Genomic DNA, 18,188 nt, shown 5'->3' on the forward strand with positions numbered 1-18,188 from the left:
TATAACTTTTGATTGTTTTATTTGAATATTATCTATATATATTTGAGGCATATCATTTGGCAAAAGATTTTTTTTGGATTTTGGATAAAATAGAGGCCATTTAGTTTTTTCTATGTTAATTGATAACTTATTAGACTTGGGGTACACCACATGTTATATCTAGTAAATTTGTTGTAGATGATACATCAATTTGCACATACTGTTTACGATTGCTTAAATAGCTCTTAAGTAATTTTAGAAAATTACCACAGATTCCATAATTTTCTAGTTTTTTAATAAGAATCTCATGATTTATCGTATCGAAGGCTTTTGATAGATCTATGAACACTGCAAGAGTAAATTGTGATTTTTCAAACGAATCTGCAATATTTCTAGTCAGATGAAGCACTGCGTGTTCAGTGGAATTATGTTTTTTAAACCCATCCCAGTAGGCACGCAACGTTTTATTCACGTTTCAATCACGTGTATTTTAGGTGACTTCGTCCAGGTTACTATTTTACGTGAAAGTCACGTGAAAGTTACGTGCCAAAATATCTCGTCTTTCGGAACTTTTTTTATTTAAAAAAAAAACTGGCATAAGAAATGTGAAATAATATTTTTTATTATATTAATTATTTTTTTATAGTATAGTTTTTGTATTCATTATATTAGTTATAATTATTTACTTCTATGATAATATAATTAATTTTTATTGTAGTATTATCATAATTAAAAAAAAAAAATTGGTCTATATAATATCTTTTAACGCAATGCATTTAAAACAGAACTAAAAAGAACAATATATTTTAAGTTGTAATATCTAATATCTAAATTATATCAAATTAAGTTAAATAAATTAGTACCCTATTTGCCGTCCCTATTTGCCACACAAATAAGATTAAACTCAAATACAAGGTATGCTTTTTTTCTACTTTATGATATAATATATAAGACTGGCGAATTTGTCCATTTTGCTTACTTAATTTAGTACGAAATAAGTTATGTTATAACGAATTTAATATCAAATTAAGTAAGCTACATGGACAAATTATAAATTCTAGCAGAACTTATTCTTGATTCTTGAGCAATAATAATGTCTCTAGAACTTCTGCATTATTACTCAAGAGTCGTTTAGAGAAAAACCCAAAATAGATTTTCTTTCTTTATTTGGTTTTTATCAACAAGGTTAAAGAATTAATCCAAGATAATATCAATAAATAAATGTGTTATGTTATTTATTATTGATATATGTATATATTATTATTAAATAATTTATCTTTTTATAATATATGACATCTTGATCTCGTGCTTTACTTGTTAAAAAGGGTTAATACTTATTTATTTCTTTTTTTTATATTATTTGAATATTATATGATTAATATATATATATTCGAGTTATATGAAATTATTATTATATATATTATATGACTTTTATTACTATTGTTATTATGTACAATATAAAACAGGTTATTAACGCGGATTTGTTCGATGTTTTCCCCACAAAAAGATAATTATGATGCTATTGTATTTGAAACTGCATTTTACTTATCTTTCAATGTTGACGACCTTCCAATATGTAAAGCAAGTTTCTCTCAAGTATAGCATTGCTTTTTTAAAAATTGTTTAATGATTTAGATCAAAGAAATAGCAACACCAGAAAATCTTGTTGCCAAAACAGTTGGTGACTCACCATGTAAGATTTGTCTTAAAAATTTGTGATTTAAGATGATTATTTAATATTAATATTATTATTTGAGTTTTTATTTGTTTCTTTTGAGCTAAATTTGGTGTTGTGAGCTATTATTGGAGAAAATATTGACTTATTCGTTAGATAAAGTTTGATGCCTGCTCTTACCCCGTTTCCTTCTTCATGTTTCAATCATGTATATTTTAGGTGACCTTGTCCAGGTGACAATTTTACTTGATTAAAACGTGAATGTTACGTTGCCAAAATATTGTGTATTTTGGAACTTTTTTTATTCATAATAAAAACCTGTGATTAGAAATTTGGAAAGATATTCTTTATTTACTATTTTTTTATAATTTAGTTTCAGGGATTATCTTATTCGGGATATTCCCGGAATACCAGATATTTTTCTGAAATTTATCTTTTTCCAAATATCTGAAAAGTTTTCCATACATACAACCTATATTACAAGTTCCATACATACAACTTATATTACAACATATAACAAGTATATATTATTCATCTATTTGTTTTAATGTTGTTTTAGTCATCATTCATACAAAAATTAAGAAAAGTTTTTAAAAATTGAGAAAAAACTCGGCTGAATGCAAAATTAAGGGAAAAATGAGGGGGGAAATATTCTGAATTTTTTCAGGATATTTTCCGTAAATTTTTTCCGGATATTTTAAATATAATGATTACATGAAATATGTAGTTTATATATTCATTATTGTAATTTTTATTTTACTTTTACAATAATGTAATTATTTTGCATTGTAATTTTATAATAATTAATTTAAAAAGTAGGGCGTAAGATATCTTATAACTTCGCAATGCATTTTTGACAAAAATAAAATGTCACATATATAATATTTTATCCAAACATATTATCTTATAACTAAGTTTTATCAATTTAGGTTTAATAAATATATTATAAAGCTTAGTTCAAAATTGTGTAACGTTATGGCAGATAATTATCATATTGCAATACGCAAAAGATCAAACCCTACTACGAGGTATACTTTTTTTTCTACCATATTGTATGTTATTTTAGACTGTCAAATTTGTCAATGTAATTAATTTGATAATAAATAAGTTATTATAACTTATTTAATATTAAATTTATTAGGCTACATGACAAATGATAAGTTCTGCATAAAATATTATTGACTAGGAAGACCCAATGGTATTGTTATGTTATTGCCTAGGAATATCATTCTGTAGTAAGACCCAATAACCTTTTAACTTTTAAAGTTTGACTTTAAATTTCACTTTTCCCTCTCTTTGTCTTCTTTTGTGATCGCACTCTGTAGTAAGAATTTGATTTATTTCATATCTTGTTGGAGAATGCAACTTGATTCTGAGTTGAATTTTCAGCACTCTATATTTATTGGTGACCTAATTTGACAATACTTTATTATACATATTTTTAGTTTTGTACTTAAATATTATATATAATTAGGGGTAGATGAGGCTCCTTAGCCGTGGTGAATGTTTCCACAGCAAAAGGCGCCTCAAGGTGAAAATCTGACCATGGATAAGGAAAATCAAGATATAAAATCCCCACTATAATGCTTTGTGGTTATGTGATAACTATTACATTTATATAAATTGTTTTAATTTTTGTGTGCATTCTAAAATGACATTTAATGCTGTTCAAAACTTTGTAGATTACTCATTTAAAGCAACTTTGTGGGCTGTCACCTTTGCATCTAGTGAGTTAATGTATGAACAAGTTAATGCAGAAACAGATGCAAATATAAGAAGATGGAAAACAAAGAAAACAAGTTATCATGTTATCACAGTACACTGATGTTATCACATAAGGTGAGTACAGGTCTTTTTCTAATCACGCCTATCAGTTATTAACTTTATATAGATATAGATAAATCTATAGATAGATATTAGATATAGATATATATAGATAAAAAATATTTTTTTAAACTGTCATCATCTGTCGACTTTTTTGTTACATCTTTTTTTTATTAAATACTTATTTACTTTTTTAGCAATCAGAGTATAAAATTAGAAGGCAAATGACTTTTATTTTTTTACACTGTATGTAGTATTGTTTTCTTAAAATTATTTAATGATTTAGATAAAAGAAAACAAATAACACACTAGAAAATCTTGTTGCCAAAAGTAGTTAGCAACTCTCAAAGTAAGATTTGTTTTAAAAGTTTGTGATTTAAGATAATTATTAAATAATCATATTATTATTTAAGATTTTATTCGTTTCTTTTCAGCTAAATCTGATTCATTAGATAAAGTTTGATGCGTGCTCTTATAGAAGAAAATATCGACTGATTCGTTAGATTATGTTTGAAGCGTGCTTTTATGGGAGAATAGATATATAAGTTTGAAGCGTGCTCTTCGTAAGTTGCAGATCTACGACTTCGTACTTATTACTTATTGGATATAAGGAGGATATTTTAACAAAAGTGCAGCTTTTATTACAAATTAAAAATTTTTATGTCAAGAACTAATATACTGACTAATAAAGCCATGTATTTTAATACGTATTAAATATTTCCTCGACGATGAGTTTTTTTTCTTTACACGAATTCAAACACTTATAATTGTAATTTTAAAGCATAGTTATTGCTTAATCATTACGTGCCAAAATTAACGTAAAAAGCACGTCTTTTGGACAGTTTAAGGGGACCAAAAAGTCACCTAAATATCACGTGCCAAAAGTAACGTGAAAAACACGTCCATAAATCACGTGAATTAGTCATTTCATGAGGACCAAAAAGTCACCTAAACATCACGTGCCAAAAGTAACGTGAAAAACACGTCCATAAATCACGTGAATTGGTCATTTCATGGGGACCAAAAAGTCACCTAATTGTCACGTGCCAAAATAACGTGAAATTCACGTTTTTGTCACGTCGCTGTGCCTACTGGGATACTGGGTTGTACTTAGTATTTTATTTTTAGAAAGATGATCATAAATTTTATTGTAAAGGATCCTTTCATAAATCTTTGAAAAACCAGAAAGTACAGAAATTGGACGATAATTAGTTATATTTGATAATTTCCCCCCCCCCCCTTCCTTTAAATATTGGTGTAACTTTGGCTATCTTTAGTTGATCAGGAAATATACCTTGTTTAATTGAACAACTAAAGACCTGAAAGAGTATAGTTTTTATGATCTCGTAAGAACTGATTATAACGTTACCATTTATTTGATCTGGGCCTATCGATTTATTATTTTTCAATTATCCATAGATATATTAGTTACTGTAGGATAGCTTGGCCAAGTAATCAGTCGTCTTCATTAAAATTATTTATAGCAAACAAAAGCAAGCGACTCGGTTAATTTTTAATGCAAACAGATATGCTTACACCAAGCCTTTACTAAAAGTTTGTTATATATTTACTAATATGTATGTGTATTAGGGGTGGGATTTTTTTACATTTTTTTCTTAAAATCAATTTGCTCTATCACTACCGGTGGAGAAATGTTATAAAAAGTATTTTAAAAATATTTTTAACCGTAATAGATTCAAAAATCTTCTGCGCATACTTATTTTTTCGAAATGATAAAATTTTTCAAAATTCAAGTTATTAACTCAAGTTGCAACAGATAGAAAAGTCTTGTTTTTAAAAGGAATGACCTTTAAAAACCATAATATCAATTAAAAAAAACAAAGTAACAAATTTACGTAGGGTTGAAAATACCTTAAAAACAATGCTGTTGCTAGAGGGTCAGAGCCCACTTCTTATTTGTCATTAGGGCCTTAAAATCTTATTAACCTTCTATTACTAGGTGTATTACTCAAAAAAAAATGCTTATATTTGAAAAGGGACCCTATATTTGAAAAACGTTCCCAAATGCGACGTTTGTAAGCATGGCTAGCCTCCATGCTAACAAACGTCGCATAAAAATTTATGTATCTTGGGGTAAAGATAGTGTTTGTTGAATTTTTAATTTCTTAATTAAAGTCTTTGAAAATTGCGTCATGGAAGTAAATATAGTTTCTACGCTAAATTATTTTATTACAATAACACATATAGGCAGATTAAAGTTATTACAGTGTCTCAGAAATTTTGCCTCTAGGTTGATGACGTTTCTTTGAAGAAATAATTTAACTTTTGCAAGAGACCATTCGCACACTTCATTTGTGTAATCAATGTCCAATGGACAAAAGTTCCAAATATCACAGTGTCTTTCCAAACACTCAAAGCAATTACCATTATCGTCAACATTTCTTCTGTAAGAGTACCATGGCTTGGCTCTCAATAAAATTACACGCATATATTTCAAGCAATAGATAGCTCCTGAATTCCTTTGTGCATTTGAAAAAACCCCTTGTTTAGAAAATTAAATCAGAGGTAAATTCATTGTGTCTCGATAAGACTTGTATCTTTTACACAACAAATCCAGCTCCGTTTAATCATTCCCGCTATATTTAACTGACATATTTAACTTAATATATAATTGGCTCGTTAGAATTGTATTTTTCAATTAAATCAATGTAGTTACTAATCAACTCATTAATGAACCAGTTATTAATATTAGGCGATGTTGATAAGAAATCTAACTTTGAGTTTATAAAATGCTTAAGAATTAGGTCGAGAACATGAAGTTGCTAATTATGATACACTAAACCTTGAATAATTTCAAATTAAACGTCATATTTCGAATTCAAACGCTCAAAATCAAACGTCAATTCAAAGTCAAACGCTTAATTACTTCATTTTTAGAACCTGTATTTACTGCAGTGGAGTCTCATGTTAAACGGAAATTTTGTTTAATAAATTAAATTCCAAAATAATATTGTGTAACATGTTATAAATGAAACATAGTTGCCTTTCTCTTATTTTTTCAGATATTACCAAAGATTTAGACTTGCTTGAAATGCAAGTGCTATAACAATTTTTTTTGTTTATGCTTTTTCCATCAAAATATAAACACCACAATTCTTCAGAAGAGTCTATAAAAGACCAAATCAAGCTTAATTCATGCATAAGCAAATTTTCAAACTTTTGACGATACTTTGAAATGGATTTGCTCAGAGGGCGTATTTTGAGTTTATTTAGTTTATTTTTATGTTATTGTAAGTTTTAGGTAATTTTTCCACCGATAGTTATAGGGCCGTCACTTGAAAAAAAAAATTCCCACCTCTTATGTGTATGTTTAATGTAAGAACTAATATTATACTTATATATTTTATGAATTTAAACGTGTAAGTAAAGTAAACTGTCTCGCTACCTAAAGATCAAGGTGGTAAGATATATTATCTTCTGCTTGCTCCCAACTTAAAGAATATATTTTACTTTTTTACAAGTACATTGTAAAATTATTTGTTTATTGACGAAATATATATACAGAAATAAATATATACTATAGTAAGTAAGAATTAAAGCAGTAAGCTATAGCATTAATAGTAGAGAGTGTTAAGAGTCACTTAAGTCCTTTGCTTTGCTTTATCTTTTTTATTATCTTTTTATTATTATTATTATTATTATCTTTAACTATTTTATTATTTGTTTTTGTAATAAAACACTGAAACTATAAAACAGTGTCTGTTACTCAAAAAACATTTTGTTTCATAAACAAAAAAAAAACGACATCAAGACTAAAATTTAACGCTTAATCTTAACGCGTTGACGCAACTAGGTACGTTCATAATAATACAAAAATATAGTATTTTAACGTGATTCTAGGGAAAAAATTCACTGGATAATATCCCCCCAAAAAAAATCCTTTTGGAAAAAATAACATTTTTAAAAAACTATTGCTTTAAAATTGATAGATTGTCTGCCTAGCCAAAACCCTCAGTCAATGTAGCGGCACTTCTTGCATGTTATACCTATTTGTCAGTCGTTGTATGTACACTCTTTGTATGTTCTATCTATTTGTCTGTCGATTTATGAAAAATAAATGATTTTGGTTCTGTTTGTGTTATAATATGTACGTATAAAATATTTTTTATTATCAACAACTATTATATATTGTTTAATTTATGCGTTTTAAAAAATCCTGGGGAATTTTTTTCGGGGGATTTTTTCCAAGGGGAATTTTTCCTGCTACCTTTTAACGGTTCGCCAAAAATATTAAAGCATAAAAATTATAAATAGCGACAACGAAACTGCAAATAACAACTTTTTCTTTAACTTCATATCAAATGAATGAAATATTACAAGCATGAATGGAATTCTGATATACAAACTAATTAAACTTTTTCAGTAATTTAGAAAACTTTGTTTTTGATTTTTTTTTATTGTTTTAGTTGTCTTTTTAATCAAATGTAGTGTAATGATTCAAAGCAAGGAAAGAAACTTAAATTATATATGCTTTCAAAATAAAGTGATTCTATTTAATTACCGAAATTTTTTATTTTGTTGAATAACTACAAGAACTAATGGTTAAAGGTATGTAGCGTATTTTTGAATAATTCAATAAAATAAAATTTTGAATAATAATTTTTCAATGTAAATAAAATTATTTTAGTCAATTTTTCTTGTTTTTTGTCCGGGTAAACTCGTTTTTGTTTTTTTATTGTCGGCTGCAAGCTCACTCCCTTCGACTTGAAATCGCTTTGATGTTTGCGGCTTGATGAACTTCTATCTGTTTTATACCTCCATGATTAAACTAACAAATGACTTTAAAATAAGGTGATTCTATTTGATTACTGAGTTTTAATCAGTAACCAAATAGAATCACCTTATTTACAGGGAAATCCCCTGCATCCCCTGCTCGGGACGGCCCTGATTGTAGTATTGTCTTTGTTTTATAACTATTCCAGCAGCAAGTCACATTTCAACGCAAAAACTGCATTTGCGTTGAACAAGGAAAATTTTAAAATGTAGTTTGTAACCTTTATAAGTTACAAAGTTTTGCCTTTGTTACCTACAAAGTTTTGTCAGCAGTAATCAAAATGGATTACTTTCTTAAAAGTTGACTGGATAAGTTTTTCAAAACTGTTCCAACTATCAAGTAGTAATCATAATCATGAATCTAAAAAAAATCATGGTCTACGTAAAAAAAATCATGGTCTACGTAAAATAACGGATTTTGAAAAAACGTAAATATAAAAGTTTTAGACAATCTTTACTGCTTGGTTGAACCTTATCTTTTGGTTGAACCTTATCTTTTGGTTGAACCTTATCTTTTGGTTGAACCTTATCTTTTGGTTGAATCTTATCTTTTGGTAGAACCTTATCTTTTGGTTGAACCTTATCTTTTGGTTGAACCTTATCTTTTGGTTGAACCTTATCTTTTGGTTGAACCTTATCTTTTGGTTGAACCTTATCTTTTGGTTGAACCTTATCTTTTGGTTGAACCTTATCTTTTGGTTGAACCTTATCTTTTGGTTGAACCTTATCTTTTGGTTGAACCTTATCTTTTGGTTGAACCTTATCTTTTGGTTGAACCTTATCTTTTGGCAAGGATCTTGCTATATCTCTCCAGGATATTATTTTGTGTTATAGTATTTTTGCTGGATTTAAAAACAAATTCCTATATTCTAAATGTATATAATACAGGCCCGTAGCAACCGGGGGGAGGGAGGCAGCAGGGGCATTCGCCCCCCCTCCTCCTCCTATAATTTTTCGAAGAAATAACTTTGAAGAAAATGACTAAAAAAATGACTAAAAAACTAAAAAGAAAAGAAAAAAAAGTTCCTTAGAACTATTTTGGGGTAGTACTGCCTCTCCCCCCTCCGATATAATTTTTGGTTCCTATGGGCCTATAATGTACCTTGACCATGATTTTTTTTTTGGAAATCCGGCAAAAATACTACCAGTTCTTATCTAGAAATTTATTATTAGTCGTTCAATAAGCTTAATAAGGTAAATAACAATAATCTAACTTTAAATATTGCTTACGAACTTTTTAATTTTTATTTCAACTTTTATCTTTTATTTGCAATGCTTCAAATGCTCATGACGTTTTGAAACAATATAACTGAATATTTTTTTGTTAAAAATGGAATTTGATTCAACTTTAAATTATGATAATTATGCGGTGTTTAATAGAAAGTTATGTTACTACTAAGACTGTTTCTTTAGAAACGACTTGTTTTAACTTTGTTCTCCCTCCAATCTATTATACCTTCTTGGTTACAAGCATACTCCAAACACGACTTGAAATTTTTTAGATGTTTGCGGCTCAAAGAACTTCTGTTTTATACTTTCATGATATCACAAATTGACTAATCACAAATTGACTATGCTTGGAGGAATTTTTGAGAAAATTTAAAATGTAAGGAGGCAGCTTTTATTTTTAAATACCCAATAAAAAAATAAGATAAATGTGTTGTGATAACAATATCAAATTTAGCAAAGTTTGTTGACATTTTTTTGTTTTTTTTTTGTTAATTCACCTCCCCAAGGCCCAGAAGGCAACTACAGACGAGGAGGCTACTTTTAATTGTGGTTATAACCCTCTCTCAACTCTATAACTTCGAAACACGAAACTTGACAAACAAGGCCGCTGCGCGGAGAAACAAGTTAAGCGCGGTACTACCAGGGACGATTTCTTAACCATCAAGTCAATAACTGCATACTAACAAAGAAGTTATGAAACTACTAACTCCAGTGGGCACAGGACCTAAAATAGAAGTCTTTTGAACGTTCAAAAGACGTCTAAAACGTTCAAAAGGCGTTTAAAAGACGTGCCAACTAGGACATCGTCATTCTTGAATGCTTATTTTTATATAAAAATGTAAAAAAAGTTAACTTTACTTTAGCTTTTTGTAACCTTTAATTGAACATCAATCATATTTACCTATTAAAAACTGAACCAATTTAAACAATTAAAAACTACTTAAAAAATGACATGAGCGTTTCTGACAGCATCCGAAAGAATATCATAAAGACAACATGAAATATTATAGAGGCAATATGAGAAAATATTCGAACAGTAAGACAGTATGAAAGAATTTCCGAAAGACAATAAAAATCCGAAAGTCAATAATCCGAAAAGAATATCCAAATGACAATATCTAAATAAATTAAATATATGGGACATATATTTAAGAACCGATTATAAATTGTACATTCTTTATCTATTTTTGGACGTTTTAAAAAAATGCTTTAAATAAATTTTTATGACATAATGATGAATTTTTAGCTGAGGTTTATCGTATAAAGTACTGTTAAAAAGAAATTACGATCACCATTTATAACTATTTTATGTTCAAAAGGTATTGATTAGTTCTTGAATAAGAGATAATCATGGTGCTCTTTTTTTTTGTTGCTAAAGGACCTTGTATGGATTCTTCAACATACATATTAGAAATTAATAAATAGTGTTGCGACCAAAACTAAAAATTGTAATTAACTAATCTAAAAAAACCGTAATTAAAACTATTCGACTAACTTTTCTCAAATTTACTATTTTTAGTCGACTAAAAATAGTAAACTACCTTTTTAGTAAACTAAAATTAGTCGACTAAACTTGCGTCACCATTAATTATTTTGAAATAAATTATTAAGTATTTAATTATTCTGATAATATATGCAAGTTTTTCCAGTCAGTTAAACAGAGCATTCAATTAATGACACAATTAAGTTCTTATTTGTGTCGGCCATATTTAAATAATTAATTGAATTTGTTTAAGGCAAAAAGTAAATTTTTGACACCAATAAAAATATGTTATTTTGCAAAAAAATAAATTGAATAATAACTTTTTTCTAACAAAAAGCAAAAAAATACATCAAAAAGATTACGTTATGCGTAAAGCGACCGCTGCTATTTAATAAAATGTTTTCATTATTTAGCAGTTAAGTACTACTCAATACATTTTGTATAGTTAACATTATTCAACGATTTAAATTACCAATATTACATTTTAAAATGCGGATATCAAGCTATCTTTATTTTATTTATTTCTATCGTAAATTTTGCAAGTCTCGTTCACCGACAAACAACTCTAGTCTGAATAAAATAAATATGTTCACATGATAACCTTTTAACGATTACATTCTGCGTTTATAGTAATACTCTTGCCTGCTAAATTGTAGAGGCGAGGGGGTTAGAACAGTTAGAGGGAATGGACACAACAATAAACATTTGTAGATTGAGGTATTGTAATTGGGTTTGAAGCGTATTCGATGTTCGAATTATTCGAAGCTAAGGAATATTTCGTGTTATTTTAAAGGAAGGATGATAAACTTTCTATTTAAATGCTCTTCCACCGTGTTCTGCGACGAGACCGTTAGGTCTTTTTTGGGCACCTAAACACTAAAAATAAAAACATAATATCCTATTAAATATTTACCGTACTTTACATAAAATACATTTTTGAACAAAGAAATTAACAAATAAATACATACCGTACAATTTGTATTGACAAAAAAAAACTTATAAATGGAGTAAAAAATATCATCAAGTAACAAACTTTTCTTGCCTTAAGTTTAGCAAAGTCTTTCAAAAATGAACCGGTTTCAACTGTACTCACAACCTGGTGTTCAATATCTAATGTTTGCTAATTGCTATTTATATAGGAGTCATAATGATCCATCAAAAGTAAGTTTTGATAATCTTCAATTAAAAAAAATTCCGTTCTTAGCTGGCCGCTGATACCCGGAGGGTAAGCAAAATTTTCTATGCTACATACATATTAGAAATGATGTCAATCAAAGGGTTTTTTGGAATGTAAGACAGTGTTATTTTGGGGCAGCTAATGTTCGGCAACATTGGAGCTAAGATTACAATTTCACCATACAGTTCATTCCTATTGAAGCCACTCTTGCCATCAGCTGTCAAAACGGAATGCAGGTTTTTGCACTTTTCTTTAATCGCACCTATTTCACATTTTTCTATATTTTTTTCATGTTTTAGAGAAACTTGAAACAATTGCTGTAATTTTTCATCTTTCTGACAAAGAGTTAATTGCAGTTTTTAAAATTAAAATAAAGAAATTTAATTTGAAAGACTTAGCAAGATCATCTTTATCTTCATGGGAATGCCTTATTTCTCAGCCTGACCACAACTTCATCAAAGAACTTTGTATCTATATCCAATTTTTCGAGTAGTTCCATTGCATCTGTGTTAACACTATGTTCTCCAAAAACTTATCGAAATTTTTAATTAGTTTCAAAGCGCTCTGTAGATTCACAGTTTTCATCTGAGGTGATTTACTTACTAAATTAAATTTGAACAAGACATCATACCGAGTTACCAAACAGTAGAGGAATTTGAAATATGTAATTTTCTTGGCAACTCCCATCGCGGTACATTTTCCAAAAATATCAATCTTGATTTCTAGCATGGATTCAAAGGCAGCGTAAAAAACCTCATCAATGTGGAATCGCCAAGATTCAAGGGCGTCTATCCTGCTCTCCCAACATGATATAAATATATGTTTATATATAACATAACAAAGATATATTTATTAATATATATTTAAAACCCAGCAACAAATACACTCTTAAAAAAAATTTTTCTGACGAACCTTTATATCAATAATATAACTACAATACAGCAATTTTATTAGTTTACTATATTTATACTTAAAAGATTTGCATATTATACCAAATTTATAGTTTGCAATAGATGATGTAACTTTGATTTGTGGTTCCCATTTTAAGTCATTTGAAATTAATACTATAATTATTTTTGTTACCAATATGCATGATTTTACATTTTTCAAAATTGCACTTTCCAGTTTATTACCCATTTTTCTAACATAGCAATGTTAATTTGTAAAGCATGTATATCCGTTTTATTATTAACTTCGGCTATTACTTTACAATTATCTGCATACAACAACAATTGGCTTGTAAGTTGAATTGGAAGATCATTGATGTATATTAAAAATAAAATTGGACCGATCACAGAACCTTGTGGTACACCACTTACTATGTTCATCCATGATGGGCATAGTAAGCGGTGTACTCTTTGCTTCCTATCAGTTAAAAAAGAAACTATCCACTTCAATGACGTAGATGTAATGCCATATGCTTCAAGTTTTAGTGCTAATCTCCTATGTAAAACTTTGTCAAAAGGTTTTTTGAAATTAGTTTAAAGGATATCAAATAATTTACCATTTGCAACTCTTGTCGTTACTATATCTATGTACTCTATAAGATTAGTTGTGCAACTTTTACCTTTTGTAAAACCATGCTGATTAAAAAATAATAAATTGTTAGTCTTTAAATAATGAAAGAGTTGCTTAGATATTAAACGTCCTAAAGTTTTACAAAGGATTGAAGTCAATGAAAAGAAGTAATAAAGTTTCAAATTACAGATTGAGTCTGTAATTTGAAACTTTATTACTTCTGCCATTTTTAAACAATGGCGTTATGTTTGCTGTCTTCCATGAAATAGGTAAATTGTATCATGTTTCCATGAAATGACAAATTCCATGAAATAGGTAAATTTTAACATGAAATAGGTAAATATGTAGGTAAACTGTAAATTGATTTGTTAGATTATAAAGTTAATGGATTAGAAAAAGCATTTACACATTCTTTTAAAACGAAAGCATGAGTTCCATCTGGTCTAACTGATTTTTTTGGGTTTAAAGCATTTATCATATTAATAACTTCAGTTAAGGTAATACTAATAAACTGCAGTGAATTTAAAAACTTTTTTTCAAAGTTTGGTAAAATATTGTCGTTATCTCCTATAAATACTGATTGAAAATATTCATTCAAAGTATCAGCAATCTGCTTTTGGTCCGTAAAGATACACACATTATAATCTTCAATTAATGTTAAATAATTTTTAATTTTATATTTTCTGTTGATATAATTAGGCAGCAGTTTTGGGTCTGATTATGCTTTTTTTTTTTTTTTTTATTTTTTTTTTTTAATTAAATAACTTTTTTTACTTAAACAAAACCTTTATTTAAGTAAAAAAAGTAATAAAGGTTAGAAAGATGAAGTTTATGCAAATTTTAAATTACTTTTTTGAAATAAATTTATTTTAATAATTGCTCAGATGATGTTGCTGTCAAAAGTATAAGTCAGTATTCCTGTTATATGCTTCATCTTTTTATTATTTACATATATTTTTTTAGTATTCATTTATAATTTTTTTTATCCTATGTTTTTTTTTTTTATTATATTAGTACGCAAATTGTTGTGCACATAATTTCCTAACAGTTTCCTGCTTATTTAGTCTACTTTTTTTTTTTTTTCTTTTTTTTTTTTTTGTAGATGTAGTTATTATTATTATTATTATTATTATTGTTATTATATTTTATTATTATTATTATTATTATTATTATTATTATTATTATTATTATTATTATTATTATTTTGTATAGACAATTTGGAAACAGAACTGAATAAGTTAATTCTGGCATTATTTTTATTAAAAAAAATTTGATTTGCATAATAAAAAAAGATTTGTAAAATACTGGTATTTATCTGAACGGTAGAGCGAGAGCTATAAAAACTAATTAAGAATATTGAAAATTATAATAATTAAAATAAACGTTTCTCCATTGATCAACTTAAATTTAAGGTTAAAGTTTGAAAATAATGTACCAAAAAATTTATTTCATGTGTTGAAGTAGTAGTAGTAGTAGTAGTAGTAGTAGTAGTAGTAGTTGTAGTAGTAGTAGTAGTAGTAGTAGTAGTAGAAGTAGTAGTAGTAGTAGTAATAGTAGTAGTAGTAGTAGTAGTAGTAGTAGTAGTAGTAGTAGTAGTAGTAGTAGTAGTAGTAGTAGTAGTAGTAGTAGTAGTAGTAGTAGTAGTAGTAGTAGTAGTAGTAGTAGTAGCAGTAGTAGTTGTTGTTGTAGTAGTAGTAGTTTAGTAAATAATAGTAGTAATGTAGTAAAGTTGTAATAGAAAAATGCTGCAACAGGTTTCCTTGTATAATCTACAGGTTGTGGAAGCCTTATCTACTTCATACTCTAATTTTATTTATATCAATATATAAAAATTTATATAGACATAGTATGAAGTATAAGTTTGTACTTTATTGTTTTTTCTTCTCTTTTTTTTTATTGTTAAAATCTTAATCTTAATACTTATGCGGATTATTTGAAATTTTTGTATCGAGCTGAGCCTTAAAACTGTTAACAGATGAAGCGCATACAACTTCTGACGGCAATCCATTCCAATGATTCACTGTTCGATTTGTAAAAGCTATTGCCCTTGCTCACAATTTTCAAAAAATTCTGTAGCTAGAATTTGATGATGTTCTCTAGTTTTTATTTTATTTGACACTCTAACACGAAGGACATGGGGTTCATCATAGGGTTATCTGATCTCTTCTGATGCGACGAGTTTCTAAGGAGGTTATGCTCAGTACACTCAGACGATCTTTGTGTGAGATATGACGGTACGAAGATATTAAACGGGTAGCTCTTCTTTGTACTTTCTCGATTGTATTATTATCTGTTCTCGACGATGGACTGTTGGCTGCTATCGTGAATTCCAGCCGAGGTTGTACAAAGGCTGTGTATAGAATTTTAAGTAGTTGTGGAGTCATGTGACTGAAAGTACGATACAACATGCCTAAATTGTGGTTGGCTTTATTGGTTTTATAAGTTGAATTGTTATGCCATTTCAAGCTTGGCGTAATCATGATGCTCAAAAGTCGATGCTAGTTTGCATTGAGTATACATAAAAAATTTTTGTTTTACTTATGTGCATAATTTTACATTTATCAATATTAAGTTTCAATTCCCAGATTTTACACCATTCGGCTATATTGGACCTAAGACGGATTCTTGAGGGACGCAACTAAATACCTCTAGCCACAAGGATACATAATCGCCCATCACGATTCTTTAAAACCGCCGGTGTAAAAATGATTTTATCCAATTCAGGAGATTTCCAGTAAAACCATATGCCTCGAGTTTATAAATTAGTCTCTTTTAAGGAACCATATCGTAATCTATAAATGCTACGTCTATAAACACCTTGTCAGATAATGCTTTTGACATCACGTCAATAGACTTTTAATGCTTATGATATCACGTCAATATGACTTTCAAATAATTTTTATAGGCGGCTCTTGCTTAAATTTAACTGGTGCTTATTGTGTCGGAAGCTAGAGCTTCTTCATCTTTTAACCTTATATAATTATCACATCTCTAGCATATGTTTCTCATAATTGGTAGCGGTCTCGTAAAATATTTAGCAACTTTTATGTAAAAATTAACAACTTCATAAGGTAAGGCTTTTTATTTTAAAAATATTCTTTTCTAGATAGCAAAGGTGGTGCTATGGTTTTCCCTCCTTTGGTTTGTCACAAGACTAAACTCAAATTTTGTAATGGCATTGATATATAAGAATTGTGTACTTGTGTTTTGTGTTCTTTTTTTTGTTCTCGTGCACAAAAATATCACTGTGTTATCGTAACTTAGAGTAGTCGTACGCAGTGATTTCTTTATAATCAACATAGCGCTTCATTTATAAATAAAGAGTCCGGGGTTCAATGCAAGATTTGGGCATATTTTGTGAAATTTTTAAGGAAGGAGGGTATGTTTTGCAAGATTTTTAAGTAAGCACGTGTTACCTTCTTGTTAAATGCTTTTCTGAGGTGCTCTGCGACAAGACTGTTAGTTTTTCTTGGGGCACATAAAAGTTAAAAATTAAAAATTACCTTTTGTACTGTAATTTCAAACCATATTTTGATACAAGGGTTTTATAAATTATCACCGCAATACCCACCTCCAACTGTAAGAACACAACTTATATATATATATATATATATATATATTGGTGGTCTGATAACTGTAACTTAGACTACAGTTTATTTTACAAATCTAAACGTTTAAAATATTTTAAAGTAGAGTTTAAAATAAAGGTGGTATACCCCCCTAAGAAAAGTATTGAATGAGAAACCTTATTGTCTAAATTAAAATCAACCGTAAGAAAAATCATACTAAACGAAATAGAACTGTAAAATTACGAGTTTTTAAGCAGTAAAATATTCGCATCGCCCAAAAAGTTTAAGACTGTAATGAAGTATTCAAAATAAAACTTTGAGTAATAATAAAAAACAGATCTATGCAATTTCTTAAAAGTTTTCAAATCAGATATTTGCTTTCCATGTAGCACTACACGGAATATCAATAAACTGAAATTGGAATATCTCTAAATCAACAGTGTTTTATAATTTTCTTTAAGCATCATATAAAAACACATCTTTGATGAAAATTTGTCTTCAAACTGATGACAAGAAATTGAAATAACATTAACAGTAGATTTAAAAATAAAAGTCAGCAGTTTTAAAAATTGAACAAGATGTGACAATACCAATAAAATGAAGTATTCTCTTCATTTTATTGGTATTGTCACATCTTGTTCAATTTTTAAAACTGCTGACTTTTATTTTTAAAATATAATACTTAAAAATATAGAAAAATAAATTCCACATTGAAATTACATAAATTCGTGTAAAATTATTCTGTTTTAGTAATATTTACTTTATAGTATATTAATATATTATATAATATATTTGAAATACAAAATTTGATCTTCTTTCTAAAGATATAACAATCTTATATTTAAACAAATAGAAACCTTTACGCACATATTTCTAAATGTGAAAAGTTTTTTTTCTAAAATAAAAAAGTTAAAATTCATACAAGAAGGTTGTTTATTG

The 18,188-nt window shown here is 28.0% G+C and overlaps 1 protein-coding gene and 1 long non-coding RNA gene across 6 annotated transcripts in view; both read left to right on the top strand.

Moving 5' to 3' along the window:
- Positions 1 to 696: 696 nt before the first annotated feature.
- Positions 697 to 4,204, top strand: LOC136083905 (uncharacterized). 3 transcript variants are annotated; one of them, XR_010640185.1, is made up of 7 exons: positions 697 to 894; positions 1,615 to 1,672; positions 1,758 to 1,887; positions 2,028 to 2,682; positions 3,337 to 3,493; positions 3,765 to 3,827; positions 3,913 to 4,204. It is a non-coding gene; the product is annotated as an uncharacterized LOC136083905 (long non-coding RNA). The 3 variants fall into 3 exon arrangements; XR_010640186.1 differs by having other exon boundaries at positions 741 to 894; positions 2,584 to 2,682; XR_010640187.1 differs by lacking the exon at positions 1,758 to 1,887 and having other exon boundaries at positions 741 to 894; positions 2,584 to 2,682.
- Positions 4,205 to 7,884: 3,680 nt separating this feature from the next.
- LOC136083906 (sugar phosphate exchanger 3-like) overlaps positions 7,885 to 18,188 on the top strand; it is a 23,786-nt gene continuing 13,482 nt past the window's right edge. For all 3 annotated transcript variants that reach the window (XM_065803824.1, XM_065803825.1, XM_065803826.1), the window contains exon 1: positions 7,885 to 8,047. The gene's annotated coding sequence lies outside the window, so the exon portion shown is untranslated. The remainder of the gene's footprint in view (positions 8,048 to 18,188) is intronic.

Source organism: Hydra vulgaris, chromosome 08, assembly GCF_038396675.1.
Source record: "Hydra vulgaris chromosome 08, alternate assembly HydraT2T_AEP".
NCBI lineage: Eukaryota > Metazoa > Cnidaria > Hydrozoa > Anthoathecata > Hydridae > Hydra > Hydra vulgaris.